Raw genomic sequence first — 23693 nt, forward strand, 5'->3', positions numbered from 1 at the left:
ACTATGGGGTTGATTTACTAAAGGCAAATTGATTGTGCGCTTTGCAAAGTACAGTTGCACTCTACAAGAGCAGTTGCTCCAGAGCTTAGTAAATGAGCAGAAGCTCTGCTGACTTCCATCATCCAATCACGTTCAAGCAAACATGCTGTTTTTTTATTTTCCTTTGCATGTGATTGGGTGTTCTTTGCAAAGTGAAGCTTTACCTCATTTACGAAGCTCTGGAGCAATTGCACCTGCAGTGCAAAGTGCACAGTCTAGTTGCCTTTAGTAAATCAACCTCTATGTGTTCAGAAAAAGAGGCACAGCACACCAACATCAAAACCTCATCCCAACTGTGAAGTATGGTGGTGGGGGCATCATGGTTTGGGGCTGCTTTGCTGCGTCAGGGCCTGGACGGATTGCTATCACCAAAGGAAAAATTAATTCCCAATTTTATCAAGACATTTTGCAGGAGAACTTAAGGCCATCTGTCCACCAGCTGAAGCTCAACAGAAGATGGGTGTTGCAACAGGACAACGACCCAAAGCATAGAAGTAAATCAACAACAGAATGGCTTAAACAGAAGAAAATATACCTTCTGGAGTGGCCCACTCAGAGTCCTGACCTCAGCCCGAATGAGATGCTGTGGCATGACCTCAAGAAAGCGATTCACACCAGACATCCCAAGAATATTGGTGAATTGAAGCAGTTCTGTAAAGAGAAATGGTCAAGAATTACTCCGGACCGTTGTGCACGTCTGATCTGCAACTACAGGAAACGTTTGGTTGAAGTTATTGCTGCCAAAGGAGGTTCAACCAGTTATTAAATCCAAGGGTTCACATACTTTTTCCACCTGCACTGTGAATGTTTACATGGTGTGTGCAATAAAAACATGGTAACATTTAATTCTTTGTGTGTTATTAGTTTAAGCAGACTGTGATTGTCTATTGTTGTGACTTAGATGAAGATCAGATCACATTTTATGACCAATTTGTGCAGAAATCCATATCATTCCAAAAATAGCGACCCTAGGGGGGGGCCAGAGGGGGCCCTGACCCCCCCAACATTATGCTGTGCCCCACCATGTGCCCCCCCCCCCAAAAAAAAAAAATTTTTTTTTTTTTTTTTTTTTACAAAAAATCAATGTCTAAGAGGGAGAGAGTCCCCAGTCAGCTCCTGCGGGTGATTCCTCCCCCCTCCCCTGCTCGCTGACACTGCATAATGCGAGCATTCACACAACCACGGCCGCCTGATCTGCTCCTTCACCTGCATCCTCATTGGCAGGGAGAAGAGCGAGTTGCAGGAAGGACTCCACCAGGACTTTCAGTTACTGAAAAAACAGACTGATTTCTCCCGTCCTTAGGACAAGAGAACCAGCCTGTAAATTCCAAGAGATGCCAGACCAGCACTGTCAATAGCAGGGGCAGGACAGCAAGAGGAGGCTGGGGAACCCCACAGTGGCAGAACACCAGGGCCCGGAGGCAAGACAACCTTTGCAACCCTGATAGTTCTCCCACTGCTTTGGATCCTTATATTTTCTTGATATGCTGGTGACATATATCTCTTGTTTTCTGCCACCCTGGGGGACCCCAATACAGTAGGAAGGGAGCTTACTGCAGAACATGTGAAAGGGCCCGTTGTGGGGTCTTAGTAAAGGGCCCCAGGATATATATATATATATATATATATATATATATATATATATATATATATATATATATATATATATATATATATATATGCATTTTATAGTTGCCCCCCTACTTTTGTCCCTGTCCCCCCATGTGCCCCCCCTAAATTTGAAAGCTGGAGACGCCACTAGTTCACATACTTTTTATTGCAACTGTAAGCTCTGCCCCCGTCTTTTTGTTGACTTGAAATCTCCCCAATATTGCAGTACAGATTTGCATTGAAGGTTTTTGAAACCTGTAGTTTCACCGATAGATGCTGGGTATCTTCTGGGCTTCATGGCTTCATTCAGCTCCCATTGCACTGGTTTTGCTATCAGAGATACACCCTCTGTAGTCCTACAGGTAGTGTTGAGATCATGATCATGGTCATGGTTATGATGGCCGTGTGACTTATTGTCAGTGACACACCCCCTGTAGTTCCGAAGGTCTCACATCTAGGTGGTCACCTACATTATATCTAGGAACCTCTCAAGAGCATGCTGTATTGGGTGTTGTAGTCTGGCTGGGTGCACCCACTGTACATCAGCTGTAAAACACATAGGTGTCCTGCTGACCCCTTCCACCAGTAGATGCAAGTAAGGGGTGGGGTGTTGTTAAGATTGCACTGACAGGGGCAGTGCGATTTAAATGTTGTGCTGGAAATGCTTATGGATTGTGGGTTTCCTGCACCTCATTCTTTGGTGAACCTAGGCTTATGCCGCTTACAAACGATCGGGACTTTGGTCGGAAAAAGGTATGATGGCTTTTCCGACAGGATTCCGCTCCAGCTTGTCTTGCATACACACGGTCACACCAAATTCCGACCGTCAAGAACGAGGTGACGTGCAACACATACGACGGCACTAGAAAAAGGAAGTTCAATAGCCAGTGCACCACCCTTTGGGCTTCTTCTGCTAATCTCGCGTTTATCTCGTGTTAGTAGAAGTTTGTTGAGAGACGATTCGCGCTTTTCAGCTTTTCTACTTTTCAAAAATTGCAAAAGTACAAATTTTTTTTTTTTATGTTTTGACTCCACAGTTTCCTTCAATGCCACAAGAATGGCAGACTGTGGCATCCCACTTTGCCGACCGTTGGAACTTTCCCAACTGTGGAGGGGCAATTGATGGGAAGCATGTCCACATCGTCCCACCACCCCACTCAGGGTCATACTATTTTAATTATATGGGTTTCAATAGTATCGTGTTGATGGCGGTGGTGTCAATGACATGCGAGTTTCTCTATGTGGACATGGGAAAGAATGACCGGCTGTCGGATGGTGGAGTCTTTGCCCTGACGGAGTTCTACCAATGTCTCCAGAGTGGTGGCTTGGGATTGCCACCTGCGGAAGAGAACGTGGAAAGACTCCCGTTTGTTTTTATTGCTGATGAAGCGTTTGGCCTGGGTGATCACATGATGAGGCCATTACCCCAGAGGACCCTCACCCCGGAGAAGAGGGTTTTTAATTTCCGGCTGGCCAAAGCCAGAAGAGTCATGTAGAACACCTTTGGGATAATGGCCAGCTGGTTCCGCCTATTTCTAACGGCTATAAATATGGCGGAGTACAAACTTAATCACATCGTGTTAGTATGCTGCATCTTGCACAACTTTTTAAAGCGAAATGCTTCTAGTTATGTTGCCTCAGTTGGGCCTGAGGCCGTACTTCATGAACCAACACTGACGGCCCTGGAAGCTGGCCGTCCTGGCTTGCCCCCCCAAAGCGTAAGTGAAGTGCATCAAAAATATGTGGAATATTTTACAGGTAGGGAGCTATTGCTATGCCAGCAAATTTTTAAATATTAGCAAAATTAAAAAAAAATGATATGATAAAATCTTGAATTGGATTTACTGCTTGTGTTTCTTTTATCTGTCTCCTAGGTTCTCCTGGTGCACTTGTAGTACCAAGTGTTTTTTTCATTATTTAAATAACACCCATTGTCACTGTAAACACCAACTTAATACAAAAACTGGTATTGGGCATTGAAAGAAGAAGCCACACATTGTTGAGTATAAAACATTTTACTCCGTGCACATTCACATGTGCGTTGTAAAACCTTTTTTGGTAAAAAAATAACATCTTTGTTTTATAAATTTTTACCTTTACAATTTTTTTTAGTACATAAACAGGCATGTTTCAAAACATAACATACACAACTCAGGAACTTACAAAGTTCAACATTGAAAAACTGAAGGCAATATCGGACATTATAGTGTTAAAAATGTGTTGATCTTGCCTTCATCAGATGGGGTGATGTTACCCCTGTAAAAGCCAAATTTAGAAGATGCACACAAATTGGGAGTCAAAATGGAGATTTCCCTCCTGATCCCATGCCTAATGTCAACATGTGTTATCTCCCATCATGGGGGATCAATGGATGTGTTTTGGGGGTGCAATCCCTTCCTCTCACCTACTAGAGTTGCAAGGAAGGGGTTGCACCCACAAAACACGTACATTGATATCCCCTGATGGCAGATAGCACATGTTGACACACCGTGCGCATCTTCCAAATTTGGCTTTTAAAATGTATAAAAAGGTTATTTAAATTTTCTATTAAAAAAAAAAAAGTTGTTATTTTTTTGGGATTTAGATTCTCCCTAGTACATCAATCATGTTCTTCATTCTTTGTTCAATCTGCTTGTTTTTTTCCTTTATGAGGTCTAAATCCCGACTACACCACATTATGTCCTGGATTAGACTTTGTGCACTGTCAGTCGTGGAATGAATAGATTTTTCTTCCACAACATGCACATCACCTAAAAGAAAAAATACACCCCAATGTATTATAAATATGCAGGCATACATCTATTACCTGAATCTGTGGTGTCAGACACTCACCTTGTGGTGACAATCTCAACCACCTCTCCTTCCTCCACATCCTGAGGTTGTGTCCTCTGTTCCCCTTCTTTAGGAGGTGGGGGGGGGGGGGGTTCCTGGAGTCCTCAGACGTCCCGAGTCTTTTCTCCCCTATGAGAATAAAACAAAAGGTATACTTAGCACACAGATATTTGTGGCCAGAAATATGAAACATTCCTTGGAAGTGGGGTACAATTGTCTGTTTGGGCAGAGTTCCAAGTTGAAGACATTATTTATTCCCTTAACAAAGCTGCAATACTTACCTTTTTTGGAAAAGTTTCACACGTAGACACCCCAAGTATCCACTGGAGCACCTATGTGGGACACCCTAAAAAGTTTGTTCTTGTGTCCCACACTAGTGCTCCTGAGTCCAGATGTGTAAACAGCTGCTGAGTGTCCTCTCATTACATTACACTGAATCAAGTTTGCTATTCATTCTAGTTACAAACACATCTAAACAACGATGTCCTAAAGTTCTTTTATTACAAATTAGCATGACCAAATGTAGTTAACCCTGTATCTGCCTTAAACATTGTATTTAGTTGGTGAACGAACAATGTTTACTGCAAACGATTACTGTGCCCACGAGCCTGAAAGTTGCCATTTTAAACTGTACGACAGTAAAGAAAAGCACATGGAGCACCATGCAAGTAATAATACTAATAGGAACACACGACAACTACTTTTTAGAAGCACTTTCTTGATCCTTCTGTACTGATCCTGCTCCCTCAATTTCTACTACAACAGGATGCGGTTTCTGGAAGACCAGATGGAAGTCAGGGAATCACTTTCTACACTTCCATCCAGCCTTCCCTCAACCCTCCCCTCAACTCCAGCTGAGGCTTCCGAGGACCAACCTGGGCCTTCCATCCTGAGAGAAGTTGAGGAGCCCAGCTGGAGGCAGTTATAGTATTCTTTAACATATTTATTGTCCGAAAATTATTGTTGTTAACTAGATGTTATTATTGATAACAAATGAATGATTTAACAAAAAGTGTTTGACATATCAATAGACAGTAGGGGGCAAAAATGATTGTGACAAGAATGAAAAATGCTAGGCTCAGAATGATAGTCTTTTCTATTTATTAACATTCAATTTGCAACAGTCATGAGCTGAAAATTGTGTGTGATTGATGAACCAAAAACTAAAACTACGTCCCTTTTTCATACACAGGAAGACCTCAGCCAGGACGAGGCTCTGGAATGTGGCACACAGGAGGAGGCAGGGGTGAGTGTCAGCCAGGAGGTGGCCAGACCCAGTAGGAGCCTCATCCAATCCCAGGTGCCTCCCCTCTGCCTTCCAACAAAAAGGGCCAGGAAGGGGAGTAACGAAGAGGAGGCAGCAGTGGGCCTCATTAAGGAGGCTAATGCGGCCCTGAAAAGCCCCCCCAACGCTGAAAAGGCCTATGGCTGCTATGTAGCTGCCAAATTGCAGCAAATGGAGGAGGGCCAACGCGTCATCTGTCAGAAAATTATTTTTGAGGCCATTCATAAGGGGTTGAGGGGCCAAATGAGTGATAACATGCACTTAGGTGCACTCGCCCATCCTCCTTCTCCTCCTCCTGCCACAAGTCCGCCTTCAGAGCCACAGCCTCCAAGGAAGGCTGAAGGGAAGGCTATAGGGAAGGCTGCAGGGAAGCGTGGAGGGAAGGCTGCAAGGAAGACAAGAAAGTGATGGTCTGGGTTCAGTCTGGTCTGACAGAAGACGCAGGCTGTGGTAGTACCACAGCCTGGGGACAGATATGTCATCTGCTGCTGTTCATGATCTTGGGGAGTCCTGGACCAGATTGTGTTCCCTATTATATGGACTTCTCAGGCTACCAATTTTAATTGATGTGTGCCCTGGGGGCCAAAGGCTTTGCAAATTCAAGCAGTTTCTCCAGCGTTGCCTTCCTCTTTATTTTGTTATTATGAGCCAGAATAAATGTTTTTTTTTATATGAAAATACTTGCCTATGTGTTTTTCTTCAAATAGGGCAGTTTGTTTGTGAGTAGGCAGCTATTTCAAAAATACAATGTCTAATTAACAAGGGACAACAACCAACCTCCTTGAGCTTTATAAAAATACAAGATAGTAATGTTGTTGTGGAAACTTGACACACCAAGTTTCCTTGACACACTCTCCCTTACGAATGCTAGTTTTACCAGACCGAGCGCTTCTGTCTTGTACTTGATTCTGAGCATGCATGATTTTTGGCGCGTCGGAATTGCATACAGACGATCGCATTTTCGAATAGGAACTTTTTCCGACGAAAAATAAAGAACATGCTCTCAATCCTTGCTGGCTGGAATTCTGCCAGCAAAAGTCCGATGGAGCATACACACGGTCGCATTTTCCGACCAAAATCTCACATCGGAGTTTTGCTGGTGGCATTTCCAATCGTGTGTACGGGGCATAAGGGTGGCCTGCCTCCTCCTCATCTGGCTTCCCTCGCTGTTTGACAGGAGGAAATTAGTGAAAGGAAATATTTTAAGAATCTTCTATCAAAAAAAGAAAGTGGCTGTATTTCAGAGTAAAAAGCTGAATTCTGAGTTTATTTACGGATCTGATGCACAGACCACGTGAGCTCCTCGCATTGAGGTGCTTCACTCATAATGAGCTTATTCGTAGAGTGGGTGCTATAAAAAGAGGGGATCTCTTTGTACATATGTAGCAATAACTCTCGGTGGAGCTTCTGGTTTAAGCGGGCTTGTTACCTTCACTCTTAATACCTCTGTTTCGCCGGCACTGGTTCTAGGGTTCCGTTGAGTTTACCTCTGGACGATATAAGCACCAAACACTTGAGTAGGTTTTCCAATGCTTTAAGAAAACGAACAAGGGAAGTAGCAGGAAAGAGGTAGTAGGAAAGCTGCAGGGAAGCTCAAATACCTTTCTGTTGCATTTCTTCAGAACATTCTTTGTAATTGAACACTTGCAATTGAATAGTCCCCCTTTCGTAGGATTCAATCTTTGCCCGCCTGGATAGGCCTCTCTCACTTGCCTAGCAGCCAGCACGTAGCACAAACAAAAGTCTCTGCCATAGACTTATCTGGAATAAAACCCGTACGATCCTCTGCCACAGGATGTATTGGTTTGTGATGAATGTCAGGTACAGTACTTGAACCTTTAAGCCAACCCGGCAGTACTATACTGTAAGATTACTTCGGAATGCGTCCTCCAACCGAGTCACCAGGCCCCTCTCCAGACCAGCACTCTGCATGATCCTTCCATGACGGGTCCTCCCCTGGGATCTTCTCGGTTGTCCAGCTTCTTCCCTCAGGATAGACAGCTCAGGACCATTCCTCCGCTGCTGTGGTAGGCCCCAGACAGGCTTCTGGGCCCACACACACGCTGCAGCGATGTGGGCCTCCGGAAGGGAGGACCACGAGGTGGTATTCCTAGTGCATACCTGTCGGCCAGGAGGGCCAGCAGGTGGCTGAAAACAAAACCCCAGAACATGGCGTCTGTCCCATAAATACCCTCTCCCAGAATGCAACTCGGAGGACCACCTCCACCGAGTTATCTCCGGGACAGAGGAGCACTCAGAGGAACTGCATGCAACGTCAGCCAAGCTGGAACAGAGGCAAATCTAACTTCCTATAACAAGCGACCCACTAAATTTACCTATCAGCGGTAGATAAAAATCTACCAGCGCTACACATACATCAGCCAAGGCATTAAAACAGTCCAGTTAGGCTGGCCAAAGATTATGCAATTTTCTTTCCTTCAACCACAGGTTGAAGGAAAGACGTTTTGCTCAATTCCCCCAGCAACACTGTGTTGCTGGGGGAATCCCTCCCATTGCACTATTGTATTCTGACAACGGGTGTTTTTCCTGCCGTCAGAATACAATGATCACTGTTAGTGATTATATTTGCCAGAAGTTGTACAAAAAAAAACTGACAGGCTGGTTGTACTGAAGTCAATCGATAGATTAAGTGCAATACAACCAGCCTGCCTATAGGTGAATTGAAATTCAACCAGTTTCCGCTAAACCTGACAAATTTTGATCTGTTGATGGCCGACTTTAAAAAACAGCTCATTACGCATAAAGTATACTAAATGCATGTAGGTGTGATGGGACCTTAGGCATTGCTACAATCATCTCATTGAAAGAGGTTTTCTATCAAAGTTATGTACAGTATAGATGTGAATGATCAAGATGCTCACGTGGCAAACATGTAGAACATCGACTGGAAATTAGATATATTGCCACTAATCAAATATACACCATACTCAGCTAGTACACTATTTTTTTTGTGTATGTAATCACTTGTGACACTTGTAAAATTCAGTATGTAGAGTGTGCAACCAGGAAGGTTTGTGATAGATTAAAGGACCATGTGCAAGAAATTAGAAGAAATAAAAGAATGAATCTGACCAAGCATTTTACGCATTCACCAAATAAATGTGACAAACATTTGCACAGCTCCAAGAAACCCGTGTAATATCATTATCTTCTATGATTAATATCATCTATGATTTCAAGCTCCATCCAGTGGCCATAATTAATTTTTTTGTTCCTGATTGAGGTATTTTAAAAAAATACCTCATTGTGGCCACTAGATGTCGCTTACAATCATCTGGGATAAATATATTACACAAAATATGACAGGTGTCATTGGAGCTGTGTGGGTATTTGAAACATTTGTTCAGCAAACTTTTTATATATAGACTCCCTGGATCTCTGAAGATATAAGTCATAGAATGTATAGACAGACCTACCAGGGGAGGATGTGCACTGTCAAAAAATTTGTTCGTTTTCGTTCCATTCGTTTTTTTTTTTTTGTTTGTTTTTCGTGATCATTCGTTATGATCGCAATTTGTAAATTCAAAAATTCATAAATATGTAATTTCAAACATTCGTAAGTTTGAAAATCCAAAAATAAGAAAGAAAATTCGAAAATTTCAAAGAATAATTAACTAACTAACTAATAATAGCTAACTATTAAATTATAGGTATTGGAATTTACTTTCAAATTTGGCTGTTAGTAAATGTAACGAATACAAATTTATCCGAAGTTACAAATTATCTGAAATAACGAATGCCGCATCCAAGCAAATGGAATGCAACTAATTAATAATAAATAATAATATTAATAATAATAAAAAGTTTTTATTATTATTGTTATTTATTATTATTATTTTGTTACATTCAATTTGTTTAGATACGGCATTTGTTATTTCGGATAATTCGTAACTTCTGATAAATTCGTATTTGTTACATTTACTAACAGCCAAATTTGAAAGGAAATTCCAATATCTATAAATTAATAATTAGTAATAGTTAAGTTATTATTAGTTAGTTATTATTTAAGATTTTCGAATTTTCGGGTTTTCGGATTTTCAAATTTTCAAATTTACAAATTTACAAATTTCCGAATCTTACGACTTTTCGAATATTCAAATTTATGGAGTTTCAGAAAAATTTGTTAAACTGGTTTTCGTTAATTTGGATATTTCCGAATGAACTAATTTGTCGAAATTCATTAAAAAACAAATTCGGAATGAAACAAATTGCACATGTCTAGAGGATATAGATTTTCTGTTTTATGTCAACGTGAGACGTTTTTGATATTCACTTAGAACACACAATAAACGGGGGGATTCAGTTGTTTAATATTTCTTAATATATATTTATTAAGATTTGTTTAAGCATTATATAGAAATTTGAATGAGATGTTTATATCTATGTCTAAAAGTGGCTTCATTTACAGTGTGGTTTTCTATTTAGTCTCTTTAGTCTCTCTGTGTTTTTGTAAATCATTTAGATACATTTTGTACACTTTATGCTCAATGAAATGTTATCTAATTGTGCTGTTTTCTATAATGTTACTAACTGGCATTTAATGCCTTAATTGATGTTAGTACAAAGAGATTCCCTCACCTGATAGCTTAGCTCCCACTTTATGAATAAGCTTATTAGGAGTGAAACGCATCAGAAGGAGGAGATCAGGTGGTCTGCTATACATTGGATCCACCAATAAACACATATTAGGTCTCTTTACTCTGGAGTGTGGCTACTATCTATTTTGACTGTGACTAATTGTGGAATGAAGGATGAACCACATATAAGACAGCGCTGGGGCTAGGTGTAAGCATTTGTATCCTTAGCAGAGCACTGGAATTTTTTTAACGTTTGACAGTTTCCTCTACTTTGCATGAACTGTGTCATCATTGAGAGTCTAGGATAAGCTAGTCATGATGTAGATAATATAATTCCATTTAAAAATGGAAGCCATGTGGAAAATTGTTGTTTAAACAATGTCTACATTCACGAATAAAGCTTAAGCCTCATAAGTAGTATAAATATGAAAGGTAAAAGGTATCATCATCCAAAATAATTGAGATGATTGGGACATGTCATACTTGCCAGTCCCCACTCTATCCCCTTTTTCCACCCCCTACCCCTTTTTCCCCCTTCCCTTCCCCCCTTTCCCCCTTCTTCCCCTTCCCCCCCTTTCCCTCCCTCCCTTTTTTCTCCCTCTTTTCCCCCTCCCCCTTTCCTCACCCCCACCCCCCTTTTTTCCCCTTCCCTTGCCCCTCTCTCCCCCTTCCCTCCTCATAAACCCCCTCCCCCTTCCCTTCCACCCCCCATTTTCTCCCCTCTTCCCCCCATTTTTCCTCCTCTCTCTTTTTGTTTTGATCTTTTTCATTTTCTTTTTCTCTTTACTGTTTTTTCTGACTTGTCAGTCTTTGGTTTTCCCTTCCTCCTCCCTCCCCCCCCCCTCTTCTCACCCCACTCTCCCCCCCCCATTTTTCCACCCCTTCCATTTCACTTTTCTTTCCCCCCCTTTTTTCCCTTTTTTCCCCTAATTGATTACTTGATTATCAGACAGCTATTTCATAATGATTACATCTATATACATTCTTCATGACAGTTTTAACTGCTGTCCATGCTTGATGTGCCCCCCACATTTGCTGTAGGGGAATCTTGGATGTTGTGTTGGATGCAGATCCATCGGTAAGTGGCAGTTTTTGAAATTTCTTCCCTCGTGTTTCCCCTTTGCAAACCAAATGTCTTTCATATATATGTACCTGTAAATTTTTGTTTACATGTGTATTTTTGTTAACCCATTACAGACAATACTCTCCTGATGTAGCGGTAAAGTCCCGCAAAACATGTTGAGAAAGAGAAATGCATGATTTTTGATGAGGATCCACTATACTTCTGTTCCCCTCTATGGAGAACATCCAGTAGTAGTGACACACATGTAATGTTGGTATATACTTCCAAATGGCATTAGAACATGTAATCTATAACTTTTTATGTTAATTTGGGATATGTAAAAAACTGTGTACTCTGTTCAAGTTGGTACTATCCATTGTCGTAAATTACGATCGCGTGTACACAATTCCGACGCACATAGTTCCACGCATGCTCAGAATCAAGCAGAAGGGCCGCACTGGCTATTGAACTTAATATTTCTCGGCTTGTCGTACGTGTTATACGTTACCACGTTCTTGGTGATCGGAATTTCCGACAAGATTTGTGTGATTGTGTGTATGCAAGACAAGTTTGAGCCAACATCCGTCTGAAAAAATCCATGGATTTTGTTGTCGGAATGTCCGATCGTGTGTACGCGGCATTAGTTTGCACACATTAGATTCACTAATTATGTGACTTCTGAAGGGAATTGGTTGCACCAGAGTTTTTTATGAGCTTCATAACAAAGGGGGTGAATACATACGCACATGCCAATTATCAGTTTTTTATAGCTCAAAAATAGTTTTATGTATATATTTTTCTAATTTTACTTCACCAACTTAGACTATTGTGTTCTGATCCATCACATATAATTCAGATTAAAACTAAAGAAGGCTGTAATGTAACAAAATAGGTAAAAAGCCAAGGGGGTGAATACTTTTGCAAGGCACTGTATATATAAATAAATATATATATATATATATATATATATATATATATATATATATACTGTATATATAGTATTTTTCTGTGAACTTTTTGTATGAGATCATTTATTTATTTTAATTAAAGGCTATATCTGTCCCATACTTTAAATTGGTTCTAAAGTCTAAACATTTTTTACCTTAAATCATTCCCTGCATTAAGATGAATAAACATCCCACTACCTGTAACCCCCCATACCAAAACACTTACTTTGCACCTTTCACTGCCTGGTCTCACAGGAAACACAGGCAACAGCAGGAGCGATAGGCTCCTACTGCTGTCAGTCAAACTCCTGTGAGGTGGGAACGGGGATGTGGCTTACTAGCACTGTATGTGTCTATGGATGCACACAGCTTGGCTTGGGAGCGCCCGAACCGTTGCCCTATTAGCACATGGCTTGCTAAGAGGGGAATTCAGGGGAAGTGGCAGCACACAGTGCTGGCATGTAGGGGGTAAGGTAGTGGGGTGGTCGTCATGTCCTTCATGTTTCCCTTCTCGTTGGATGCCAAATAAGGGTCACATAACAGGCCTACCCTGGGGTGGGTTCTCCTGGGCTATGCTAAACACTTTGGATAGTGTCACTGCATTACACATTAGGTACCTTTACTTGCAAAGATGACTAAACTCTAGTAACCTCTCTTGATGTTAATACAGTGCCTTGAAAATGTATTCATACCCCTTGAAATTTTCCACATTTTGTCATGTTACAACCAAAAACGTAAATGTATTTTATTGGGATTTTATGTGATAGATCAACACAAAGTGCACATGATTGTGAAGTGGAAGGAAAATGATAAATGGTTTTCAAATTTTTTTACAAATAAATATCTGACAAGTGTGGCATGCCTTTGTATTCAGCCCCCTGAGTCAATACTTTGTAGAACCACCTTTCGCTGCAATTACAGCTGCAAGTCTTTTTGGGGATGTCTCTACCAGCTTTGCACATCTAGAGAATGACATTTTTGCCCATTCTTCTTTGCAAAATAGCTTAAGCTCTGTCAGATTGGATGGAGAGAGTCTGTGAACAGCAATTTTTAAGTCTTGCCACATATTTTCAATTGGATTTAGGTCTGGACTTTGATTGGGTTATTCTAACATATGAATATGCTTTGATCTAAATCATTACATTGTAGCTCTGGCTGCATGTTTAGGGTCATTGTTCTGCTGGAAGGTGAACCTCCGCCCCAGTCTCAAGTCTTTTTGCAGAATCTAACAGGTTTTCTTCAAAGATTGCCCTGTATTTGGATCCATCCATCTTCCCATCAACTCTGACCAGCTTCCCTGTTCCTGCTGAAGAAAAGCATCCCCACAACATGATGCTGCCACCACCATGTTTCACGGTGGGGATGTCTAGAGTTTGTTTTCTGCCACACATTTTCTTTTAGGCCAAAAAGTTTAATTTTGGTCTCACCTGACCAGAGTGCCTTCTTCCACATTTGCTGTGTCCCCCACATGGCTTCTCACAAACTGCAAACGGGACTTCTTATGGCTTTCTTTCAACGATTGCTTTCTTCTTGCCACTCTTCCATAAAGGACAGATTTGTGGAATCCACGACTAATAGTTGTCCTCTGGACAGATTCTCCCACCCGAGTTGTGGATCTCTGCAGCTCCTCCAGAGTAACCAAAGGCCTCTTGGCTGCTTCTCTGATGATTGCTCTCCTTGCCTGGCCTGTCAGTTTAGGTGGAGGGCCATGTCTTGGTAGGTTTGCAGTTGTGCCATACTCTTTCTATTTTCGGATGCAGGATTGAACAGTGCTCCATGAGATGTTCAAAGCTTGGGATATTTTTCTATAACCTAGCCCTGCTTTAAACTTCTCTACAACTTTATCCCTGACCTGTCTGGTGTGTTTCTTGGCCTTCATGATGCTGTTTGTTCACTAAGGTTCTCTAACAAACCTCAGAGGGCTTCACAGAACAGCTGTATTCATACTGAGATTAAATTACACACAGGTGGAATCTATTTACTAATTAGCTGACTTCTCAAAGGCAATTGGTTCCACTAGATTTTAGTTAGGGGTATCAGAGTAAAAGGGGCTGAATACAAATGTACGCCACACTTTTCAGATATTTATTTGTAAAAAATGTTGAAAAACATTTATTATCTTCCTTCCACTTCTCAATTATGTGGTTCTATAACAAAAAAATCCCAATAAATACAAATTTCAAGGGGTATGAATACTTTTTCAAGGCACTGTAGATACCATCATGGTCACTATTACATTTAGGGGGGGCACGCAGAGTCAATGCCCTCTCCACCTGTCCAAGATATCTCCGCTACCTCACTACCAGTAACAATATGGGGTCCTGCCATGCACCTAGCGCAGACTCAATGTACACTCAACTCTTCCTCTTCTGTACCTGTGCACAGGCTGAGGACTTCTGAGGTGCTCATCTGCTCCCCATGCTGTGGGAGAAGGACTTTCTCATGGAGAGAGTGCCAACAACAACTACTCCTGCAAGAGGCTATCCCACCTGCCACATGTACACACTTATGACAAGCCGCTAGAGAAACTTTTGTTACCCTTGGTAAACACTAGTATCTTAACACTATAATAACTCGCACTGCTGCCTTCATACCTTAATGTTCTTAGTTGACCCGAGCTGTAGGCTATATGTGTCTGTTGCCTGCATTGCACCTCTTTAGTAACTTTTGACCAGGCAAAAACAAAGTTTCAAAAGCTTTACTTAAATAACTTGGCATAACATAATAGAAAGAACTGGAAAACTCAATTAACACTAACCCTCCCAGCTGGGGCAGCAAAAAACTTTATCTGCTTACAGGTGGGGGACTCCAGAAAAGGAATTAGGGAAGCACTCTATACAATAACATTGCACAGAGCAGATAAGTATAACATCTTTTTTATTTGTAATGAAAACAAAAAATATAAATTACAATCACTAAAAAAATGAAAAAATTCTGTTTGGAAGGTTTCCACTCATGTCCTTAACTCTTGAATACAGTCCAACCAAGGTACACTTTCTGGATCTAGACATAGAGATCAGTTCTCGACAATTTAAATTCCAAACTCACTTTAAGACAACTGATCGTAACAGTTTCATACCCGTCGATAGTTGCCACCATAAATCGTGGCTGGGATCAGTCCCTTGCAGCCAATTCTTAAGGCTAAGAAGGAATTGCACCAACATTGATACGTTCGAAATACAGGCACTGTCTTTGAAACAAAAATTTCTAGAAAAGGGGTATGACCCAATTACTCTTGAATCAGAAATACAACATGCCATGCAAATGGATAGGAGATCACTATTGATCCCTAAAACTCCCTGCACATCCAATGACGCCTTTAAATACTCTATGGTGACCTCTTTTGCAACTCAGCATAGAGACATCAAAACCATCATTGAACGCCATTGGGAAGTGCTGAAGAGTGATCGTGTCCTGGGTAACATTCTACCCGAACGACCTAATGTCATCTACAGAGGAGCTCCCTCCATACAGAATAAAATTGCCCCCAATATAATAGATCCCCCCAGATGTCCCACTTTCTTTCACGAGTTGGTGGGTTACTTTCCGTGTAAAAAATGTACAGTGTGTCAATACAACATAAACGGTAGACATAAGACACTGGAATTTCGATCTAATGTAACTAATAAAATCTACCCAATTAAAATGTCCTGTACTTGTGCAACGAGGTACGTTGTATACCTTATTACCTGCCCATGCGGGAAACACTATGTAGGCCGTACTACTCGGACCTTTTCCGTCCAGGTAGGCAAACATGTTGCAAAAATAATTAGGGGGGATACTAAACATACCGTCCCCAGACATTATAGACAGTACCACAACCGAGATCCATCTGGATCACAATTTCTTATTATTGACAGATATGTCCCCCCCTGGCGGGGAGGGGCCTTAACTCGGGGCGTATCACAGTTAGAGACTTACTGGATATATGAGCTCCAGTCCCGAGTGGGACATTAATGCCTTTATTAATCAATCCTAAATCAGTATGCTTTCTCACGTCTGTCCCCTTTTGAACTGTAAATGTTTATGTCCACGTTGGATATTATTTACAATATACATTGTGCATATGACTTTTATAGAATATGTATCTGTCATTTGGGATTTCCATGTTGGACTGTGGCTTCATATATATATATATATATATATATATATATATATATATATATATATATATATATATATAAAACATATCTATATATATATATATATATATATATATATATATATATATATATATATTTTACAAATTTTTTATATATATACATTTTTTACACACACACGTCCCTGTTCTGCCTCTCGTGCCCGTGATCACTCCTGGCAGGTGGTCATCGCAACCGCCAGTTCACGAGCATTGGCACCCCCACAGTGCAGTGGGCGCACGCGCCTGCTATCCCGCTTAAAGGAGCCGATGTATAGCTACGATGGCTTGCGGGAACGTGCCGACCTGCTGCAGTATAATGATGGCGGCTGGTCAGCAAGTGGTTAACAGGGGCATGTAAATACAATACTTGATATAATATTTCAACGCAGGGCCCGTTCCTGCGCCCAACAAGAGTATCTGTGAGGGGTTACAGTGTTGCGGCACCAACACCCAAGGCCTAATTTTTCTGCCCCTGTTTAACAGGGGCATGTAATTACAATTCTTGATATAATATTTCACAGCAGGGTCCCTTCCTGCACCCACCAAGAGTAACTGTGAGGGCTTAGAGTGTTCTGGTACCACCAACACCTAAGGCCCAATTTTCTGCAGAGTATATAGGGCAGGCCGTATAGTATATATACTGCTGTTTGGAGAATAGGGGGCCTGGGGGACCCCCACGGCATTAAAAATTTGGGTGCGGGGTTCCCCTTAATATCCATACCAGACCTGAAGGGCCTGGTATGGATTTGGGGGGTGACATCCACACCATTTTTTTTTGGTATTTATGGTATTTTTATCTATAGTGCCAGGATCCGAAAATACATTACAGCCGGGAGCAGTTTTAAATTGCATTTTTTCCTTTAGAAATGTCATTTTGCTGTGGCACTGTTATAAACATGGGAAAGATGCTCTACTTTACAGTCATACTAAGGACGCCCCCCCAGGCACAATATTTAGAGGAATATTTCATTTTTATTGTTTCCCTTTAAGCATTATTAAAATCACTGCTCCCCAAAAAACGGCGGTTTTTAAAACTTTTTTTTGCATTGATCCATGTCCCCTGGGGCAGTACCCGGGTCCCCAAACACTTTTTATGGCAATAACTTGCATATAAGCCTTTAAAATGAGCACTTTTGATTTTTCACGCTTGTGTCCCATAGACTTTAACGGTGTTTGCGTGTTTGAACAAATTTTTTGCCTGTTTGCATGTTCTGCTGCGAACCGAACCGGGGGGGGGGGGGGGGGTGTTCGGCTCATCCCTAATGTAAAGTGCTGCGTAAATTGACAGCGCTATAGAAGTACCTGTAATAATAATAATAAAATATGGGGTCACTATTGCTAACCTACTTTTGAAAATGCTAGTTGCCTGTCTGTCTCTGGCTTCTAGTTACATGGCTGTGTTTGGCTTCTGCACTTTCAGTCACTGATTTGGAACAAGCATGCATCGGGTGTACTGGAAACCACTGAATCAGCATTGAAGCCAGGCAACTAGAATGTTTTTAAAAAGAAAAGGTGAGCAAAGGCTGCCTACTCGTTCTCTGTGTGTAGGCTCTCTTTATTCAGCTTCTTTTGTTCCATCTGACTCTGATACAGCATGTTTTTTTTTTAATAGGAGATATTAATGTATATTGTGTGTCTGGCTTACATCTAATTAGATGTTCTATTATGGACTGCATTCATCACAATTTGCTCAGATTGTCTTTGTATTGTACAATGTAATTGCACCCAATACTTGGCTGTCTACAATTCATGTGTGGTCATCAGGCTGTAGCAAAATAGAGTTTAATTAACGTAATATATACCAGGAATTATAATAAAGAAAAAAATCATAAAACCTGTGTTTTGATTCTAATTTTAGGGCCAAGATAGCCCCTTCATAAGTGCAGATTTCAGATCAGAATTCCTGTACACACCCTTCAGTATGAACTGTCAGATCTGCTTAGGATAACATGGCAGAGTTCAGCCCAGTGCAATTGTCTGGTGCGGAAACATTAGCACTCTCTATAAAAGGAGATTATTCCAGTCATGTACAACACTGCTTCCAGGCCAATCTGAATCCCCCTGTAGATCCTCCTCTAATTGCCTGCATGAAATATGCACTCTGCTGTTTGGGGAGAACGTGTACGTTTTTTTTAGATTTAGGCTGTGAGGAAATGAAGTTGCTTTAAATTAATTCTGGGTATTTACACCCTAATCTCATCCCCCACCCCACTTCATCCAGGTACATTTTATTTTTAACAAACCCTATGCTCACCCTTTTCCTGTAGTCTAGCCAGTTTGGTGATGTTGCAGCTGTCCTCTTACATAGCTCCCAACTGTCCCCGATTTTGAGGGACTGTCCCTGATTTGGAACAAAGTCCCTCTGTCCCTCTTTCCCCTTCATTTGTCCCTCATTTTGGTCTGATATGTATAATTGTACATAAAATGCACTTTTTATCTTTGGAAATGTGTTTCCCAGTGCTAAACCTTTTATCCAATTTCTAAATTGCTGAATTTGTAAATACCAGCCAGTATAAAGGAATAGTAGTGGTAAAAAAGCACTTGTGGGTTTAACTAATCTTTTTTTTTTCTATAATTCTCCTTTAACCACTTAAGCCCCAGACCATTTGGCTGCCTAAAGACCAGAGGACTTTTTACAATTTGGCACTGCGCTGCTTTAACTGGTAATTGCGCGGTCATTCAATGTTGTACCCAAACAAAATTTGCATCCTTTTTTTCCCCACAAATAGATCTTTCTTTTGATGGTATTTGATTGCCTCTGCGATTTTTATTTTTTGCGATATAAACGGAAAAATACCGAAAATTTTGAAAAAAAATGATATTTTCTACTTTTTGTTATTGGGAGCCTAGCCGCGTACGGGGCCCCGAAAACCAAGCACCGTCTTCAGGATTTCTAAGGGTATACATTTTTAGTTTCACTCCTCACTACCTATCACAGTTTTGAAGGCCATAAAATGCCAAGATGGCACAAAACCCCCACAAATGACCATATTTTGGAAAGTAGACACCCCAAGCTATTTGCTGAGAGGCATGTTAAGTCCATGAATTATTTTATATTTTGCCACAAGTTGCGGGAAAATGACAAACTTTATTTATTTATTTATTTATTTTTCCCCACAAATAGAGCTTTCTTTTGATGGTATTTGATTGCCTCTTTTAATTTTTTGCGATATAAACGGAAAAATACCGAAAATTTTGAAAAAAAAAGATATTTTCTAGTTTTTGTTATAAGAAAAATCGAATAAACTCAATTTTAGTCATACATTTAGGCCAAAATGTATTCGGCCACATGTCTTTGGTAAAAAAAAATGTCAATAAGCGTATATTTATTGGTTTGCGCAAAAGTTATAGCATCTATAAACTAGGGTATTTTCTGGAATTTAAACAGCTTTTAGTTTATGACTGCCTATCTCATTTCTTGAGGTGCTAAAATGGCAGGGCAGTACAACCCCCCCCCCCCCCCCCCAATGACCTCGTTTTGGAAAGTGCACACCCCAAGGAAATTGCTGAGAGGCATGTTGAGCTCATTGAATATTTAATTTGTTGTCCCAAGTGATTGAATAATGACAAAAAAAAAATGTATTTTACAAAAAGTTGTCACTAAATGATATATTGCTCACACATGCCATGGCCCTATGTGGAAATACACCCCAAAATACATTTTGCTGCTTCTCCTGAGTACGGGGATGCCACATGTGTGGCACTTTTTGGGAGCCTAGCCGCGTACGGGGCCCCTAAAACCAAACACAGCCTTCAGGATTTCTAAGGGCATAAATTTTTGATTTCACTCCTCACTACCTATCACAGTTTTGAAGGCCATAAAATGCCCAGATGGCACAACCCCCCCCCCCCCAATGACCCCATTTTGGAAAGTAGACACCCCATTTGCTGAGAGGCATGTTGAGTCCATTGAATATTTTATATTTTGCCACAAGTTGAAAATGAGAAACTTTTTTTTTTAGCACAAAGTTGTCACTAAATTATATATTGCCATGGACATATGTGGAATTACACCCCAAAATTCAGGATTTCTAAGGGAATACATTTTTGATTTCACTCCTCACTACCTATTACAGTTTTGAAGGCCATAAAATGCCCAGATGGCACAAACCCCCCCAAATGACCCCATTTTGAAAAGTAGACACCCCAAGCTATTTGCTGAGAGGCATGGTGAGTATTTTGCAGCTCTCATTTGTTTTTGAAAATGAAGAAAGAAAAGAAAAATGTATTTTTTTTTCGTTTTTCAATTTTCAAAACTTTGTGATAAAAAGTGAGGTCTGCAAAATACTCACTATACCTCTCAGCAAATAGCTTGGGGTGTCTGCTTTCCAAAATGTGGTCATTTGGGAGGGTTTGTGCCATCTGGGCATTTAATGGCCTCCGAAACTGTGCTAGGCAGTGAGGAGTGAAATCAAAAACTTGGTTTTTGGGTTCATGTACGCGGCTAGGCTCCCGAAAAGTCTCACACTTGTGGTATCCCCACACTCAGGAGAAGCAAAATAATGTATTTTGGGGTATAATTTCACATATGCCCATGGCAAGTTTGAGCAATATATCATTTAGTGACAGCTTTGTGCAAAAAAAAAAAAAAAAAGTGTCTTTTTCCCACAACTTGTGTCAAATAATAAAATATTCCATGGACTCAATATGCCTCTCAGCAAATAGCTTGGGCTGTCTACTTTCCCAAATGGGGTCATTTGGTGGGTTTTGAACTGTCCTGGCATTTTATGTACAACATTTAGAAGCTTATGTCACACATCACCCACTCTTTTAACCACTTGAAGCCCAAGACCTTTCTGACACTTTTTGTTTACATGAAAAAATATTTTTTTTTTGCAAGAAAATACCTATGAACCCCCAAACATTATATATATTTTTTAAAGCAAAGGTCCTACAGATTAAAATGGTGGGTGTTTCATTTTTTTTTCCACACAGTATTTGCACAGCAATTTTTCAAACGCATTTTTTGGGGGGAAAACACACTTTTTTTAATTTCAGTGCACTAAAACACACTATATTGCCCAAATGTTTGTTGAAATAAAAAAAGATTATCTTAGGCCGAGTACATGGATACCAAACACAACATGCTTTAAAGTTGCGCACAAACATGCAGCGACAAACTACATACATTTTTAAAAGCCTTTATAGGTTACCACTTTAGATTTACAGAGGAGGTCTACTGCTAAAATGACTGCCCTCGATCTAACCTTCGTGGTGATACCTCACATGCATGGTGCAATTGCTGTTTACATTTGACGCCAGACCGACGCTTGCGTTCGCCTTTGCGCGAGAACAGGGGGGGGGACAGGGGTGCTTTTTTTAAAATTATTTTGCTTTTTTATTTTATTTTTAAACTGTTCTTTTCATTTTTTTTAAATCATTTTTATTGTTATCTCAGGGAATGTAAATTACCCCTATGATAGCAATTGTTAGTGACAGGTACTCTTTTTTGAAAAAATTGGGGTCTATTAGACCCTAGATCTCTCCTCTGTCCTCAAAGCATCTGACTACACCAAGATCGGTGTGATAAAATGCTTTCCCAATTCCCCAATGGCGCTGTTTACATCCACCAAAATCGAAGTCATGAAATGCTCGTAGCTTCTGGTTTCTTAGGCCATAGAGATGATTGAAGCCATTCCGGTCTCTGATCAGCTCTATGGTCAGCTGGTGGAATCACCGGCCGCATTCTCAGGTTCCCTGTTGGGACAGGAGAGCCAGAGAAAACCATGGAAGACGGTGTGGGGAGGTCGTTCCCTCCCACTGCTTGTAAAAGCAGTCTAGAGGCTAATTAGCCACTAGGATTGCTTTTACATGAAAGCCGACTGCTGGCTGAAAAGAATGATACCAAGATGATGCCTAAACCCACAAGCATCATTCTGGTATAACCACTCAAATCCAGCAACATACCAATACGTTGCTGGTCCTTGTTGGGCATATATTGCAATCTTTTTTTTCATGCAGCCTGAGGGCTGAACGAAAAAAAGAGATTGATCGGTGGGTATGCCCACCATTAAAATACCTCCTTTCATCCACCCACTTCTAATTATGGGCATACATGCACCATTTTGTTTTTAACTGTGGTGGTGGTGAAATCACCTCCTACAACGCTGGAGTCATGGCTTTATGTATAGGGGAGAAAACATTGTTGCTGTCAAGTAGGGATGAGCTTTCTGTTCAGGTCGAACATGAGTTTGACTCGAACATTGGCTGTTCGCTCGTTCGTCGAAAACCGAACATTATGGGCCGTTCGCGCCAAATTTGAGCGGCGCGTAACAGCCCACAATGGATATTATGGGCGCAACGGGCCATAATGCACTGCGGGAGCGCAGTGCATTGCTGTATGATGATTGGCCAAAGCATGCACCATGACCTGCATGCTTTGGCCAATCCCAGCACCCTCAGCTAAGAGAGCCATAATTGGCCAAAGGCAGGGTGCAGGGTGGAGTAGAGATGAGCTGCCGGTTTGGTCCCCGGTGGAGAAAGGAGCTGTCATTCGAAGTAAGGGAAGTTGCAAAATCAGACTTCTGTGGATGGTCGCTGTTTCTTTTTCTTTTGGCAGGGTTGGCAAGCATTGGGCATTATGAGATTGAAGCGAATCTGCATTGCTGGATAACATGATTGATGATGAATATACTGTACAGTACAGTACTGTGCAAAGATTTTAGGCAGGTGTGAAGAAATGCTGTAATGTAAGAATGCTACATGTTTTAATTGTTTTTTTGTTTTTCAAAATGCAAAATGAGCGAACAGAGAAATCTAAATCAAATCAATGTTTGGTGTGACAACCATTTGGCTTCAAACCAGCATCAATTCTTACACATGCACACTTTGTACATTTGCACAAAGTAAGGGATTTTGTAGGATTAGATTCAGGTGTATGATTAATCAAATATACCGAGCAGGGGCAAATGATCATCAACATATATGTAGGTTGAAACACAGTCATTAACTGACACAGAAACAGCTGCGTAGGAGGCTTAAAACAGGACGAAGCATATCTAAAGTCTGCTACTATGGTGAGGTTGTAGAAGACCGTTTCAAGTCCCAGGCCTTACACCACGGCAAGACTGAGCACAGCTACAAGCAACAATGAAGTTCAACTGCATCAGCAAGGTCTCTCCCAGACAAAGATTTCAAAGCAGACTGGGGTTTCAAGATGTGCTGTTCAAGCTTATTT

The sequence above is a fragment of the Aquarana catesbeiana genome, linkage group LG01 (genome assembly GCF_042186555.1).
Source record: "Aquarana catesbeiana isolate 2022-GZ linkage group LG01, ASM4218655v1, whole genome shotgun sequence".
In the NCBI taxonomy this organism is placed as follows: domain Eukaryota; kingdom Metazoa; phylum Chordata; class Amphibia; order Anura; family Ranidae; genus Aquarana; species Aquarana catesbeiana.